Source organism: Acinonyx jubatus, chromosome B3 (genome assembly GCF_027475565.1).
Source record: "Acinonyx jubatus isolate Ajub_Pintada_27869175 chromosome B3, VMU_Ajub_asm_v1.0, whole genome shotgun sequence".
In the NCBI taxonomy this organism is placed as follows: domain Eukaryota; kingdom Metazoa; phylum Chordata; class Mammalia; order Carnivora; family Felidae; genus Acinonyx; species Acinonyx jubatus.
In genome coordinates this window covers 69,930,042-69,933,279 of record NC_069386.1, presented here as the reverse complement: position 1 = coordinate 69,933,279, position 3,238 = coordinate 69,930,042, and the positions used below count along the sequence as shown (strand labels likewise).

The following is a 3,238-nucleotide window of genomic DNA, read 5'->3' as shown; positions in this document are numbered from 1 at the left end:
CCCTTTTGCCAGCAGTTGCCTTGGGCCTACTTACGCAGAAAATTTAAACAATATATTATTGATCTCAAGAGATTATATTAATTAAAATACTTTTAAAGATTTATTCCTTGTTTTCCTTTATTAAATAGCATTTCTGACTACTATCACAGATTACTTATTTAAAATGTGGGGGCACCTGGGTGGCTCAGTCGGTTAAGTGACCGACTTCTGCTTGGGTCATGATCTCATGGTTCGTGGGTTGGAGCCCCACATCGGACTCTGTGTTAACAGCACAGAACCTGGAGCTTGCTTCAGATTCTGTGTCTCCCTCTCTCTCTGCCCCACCCCTACTCACGCTCTGTCTCCGTCTGTCCCCAAAATAAATAAACATTAAAATGTGGAGCTAAGGGGTGCCCTGGGTGGCTCAGTTGGTTAAACATCCAACTTCATTTGGCTCAGGTCACGATCTCACGGTTCATGGGTTGGAGCCCCGCGTGGGGCTTTGTGCTGACAGCTCAGTCTGGAGCCTCTTTCGGATTCTGTGTCTTCCTCGCTCTCGGTCCTTCCTCTGCTCACGCTCTGTCTCTCAAAAATAAATAAACATTAAAAAAAATTTTTGAAAAATGTGGAGCCAGGAAAGAAATTTAAATGACACTTTCAGTTACCTTACATCCTTTTAGGGGTGTGACTTGAAAGCATACTGATTGCAGAGGCAGGACATCTGGGTTCCAATTATGTTTTTTTCCTATTGGTTGTGAGTTTGCATTTAAACTTTCTGGGAATTTGCTTCTACATCTGTAAAATGACGGACTGAATTAAATTATCTTATAACCCTTCTCCACCTCTTGAATTTTATTATTTATTTTTATTGGTTTGGGAGGAAATACAATGGGATTACCCTAAATGTCAAATCCCATTGTTATTTGGGTAATAAAGTCATACTGAAAGCATTTGAAGAGGTTTTATATTTAGTTGTAGAAAGGCAAGTAAATACCCTTGCTTTATATAATTGGATAGAAAGGAAGTAATGTTTTCTTCGTTAGTAGTATAGAATATAACTTCACTTAAAAAAATTTTTTTTTCCTGTATTCCAAAGTTAAAATGGTGTGTGAGAAAAAGGTTAAAATCTTTTAAAACCCCTCTCCCCATTTCATAGCTGTTAACACAGATTTCATAGGTTATGTTACAAAGTATTTTCCTTAAGCAGTTTTAAATTTTGCTGGAAAATGGTTTGGGGAAATAATTTTATGTATATTCATGATATCTGCCTTGGACCTTTGCTTCTTTTGTTAGGTTCACAGGATCAGTTTTTCTTTCTTTTTTCTTTTTTCTCCCCCAGACCCCACAGGATCAGTTTGAAATACAAATAAGCTATAATTAAAAAGTAAAGAGAGCCTTTATTAGGACTATTATATGCCACTTTTAAAAAGTTTCTTATTGAAGAGTTTAATATATTCACATGGCACAAGGGTACAAAAAAAGGCATAGAGTGAAATCCCTTTCACCCCTGTCCCCCAGTCACCTCACTTTTCTGAAAGCAACTGTTGTCAGTGTCTTGTGTCTCTCTCCGAGATAGGCTATGTAGAAGCAACTAATATTTTATTTAAAAATTACATTTATTTCTGGGGTGCCTGGGTGGTTCAGTCGATTAAGCATCTGACCCTTGATTTTGGCTCAGGTCACAATCTCGTGGTTCGTCAGTTCGGGCTCCATGTTGGGCTCTGCGCTGATAGGTTGGGATTCTCTCTCCCTCTCTTGCTGCCCCTCCCCTCCCTCAAAAATAAACATTAAAAAAAAAAACTTAAAACAATTGTTTTTGAATAGGTAGTACATGTACATAATAAATTCAAAAGTGTACACAGCAAAAGAATTTTGTTTGCCCACTGACAACTCTTGGTCCCCATTTCCCTTTACAGAGACAGTGTCATTGTTTCTTATATATTCTAGATGTAGTCAATATATTGGCATTAAGAGTGTGTCAATATACTGTCAGTGTATTAGTTATGGCTTTCATGATACCATCCTGAGTGTTTGGAAAATATTCAACCAATTTCCTTCAAAATTTTAAACTTACAACACAGGCATACACTGTCTTAACCTGTCCTTTTTTGGCAGGGGGAGGTGGTAATACAATCTTGGTATAAGTACAAAGATACGGAACAGAGGTTGCTGGGTGGCTCAGTTGGTTGAATGGCATACATCAGCTAAGGTCATGGTTTTGTGGTTTGTGAGTTGGAGCCCCACGTCATCTGCTGCTGTCAGCCTGTCAGCGCAGAGCCTGCTTCAGATCCTCTGTCCCCACTCTCTGCTCTTTCCCTGCTGGTGCTCTCCCCCCTACCCCCCCAAAATAAAAAGATACAGAACAAAAATATACATGCAATTAAGTTGAGACTAGTATGTTTCCAGGATTTGGGAAAGAAACAAGTTTATGAACTCAAAGTGATTTATAGAGCCTCTCTTGAGCTACAGGTATTGGGTTAAGTTGGTTTGCTGTGGTGCCCTTCCTTGAAAACCAGCTCTTACTTAGCCACACTTTGCACCCTCCTCCCCCTCCTTGCAGACCCCATGCTCCAGATCCTGCTTGGATTTACTTTTGGCAACGTGTTTGGAATGTATCTGGCTCAGAATTATGACATATCAAACCTGGCTAAAAAACTTGAAGAAATTTAAAAGGGACTTGGATACCAAGAAGAAACCCTCTAGTTCACGAAGTAGACTCCAGCCCTGCCTCCTGGATATACTGATTTCTGCTGTTCTTGAGGGCCTCCTTACCATCTGAACCAAAAACTTTTGTTTTAAATTCCCGCCTCATCGATTTTCCTCTCTGCTAGATCCTGTGTTGCCTTACAGCACAAAAGGGCCCACAGGTTAAGAAGTACCCTTTTCTGGGGCACCTGGGTGGCTCAGTCTGTTAAGCACCGGACTTCGACTCAGGTCTTGATCTCTTGGTCTGTGGGTTTGAGCCCTGCGTTGGGTTCTGTGTTGACAGCTCGGAGCCTGGAGCTCGGTTTGGATTCTGTGTCTCCCTCCGTCTCTGCCCCTCCCCCACTCACGCTCTGTCTCTCTCTGCCTCAAAAGTAAATAAACGTTAAAATTTTTTTTAACGTTTATTTACTTTTGAGGCAGAGAGAGCGTTAGTGGGAGAGGGGCAGAGAGAGAGGGAGACACAGTATGTCAGCACAGAGTCCCTGTGCAGGGCTCGAACTCAGGAGAGGTGAGATCATGCCCTAAGCTGAAGTCGGACCCTTAACCTACTAAG

The 3,238-nt window shown here is 41.2% G+C and overlaps 1 pseudogene; it reads left to right on the top strand.

The window, feature by feature from the left end:
- The first annotated feature begins 2,461 nt into the window (after positions 1 to 2,461).
- On the top strand, positions 2,462 to 2,918 carry LOC106971352 (short transmembrane mitochondrial protein 1-like; annotated as a pseudogene).
- Positions 2,919 to 3,238: the final 320 nt, after the last annotated feature.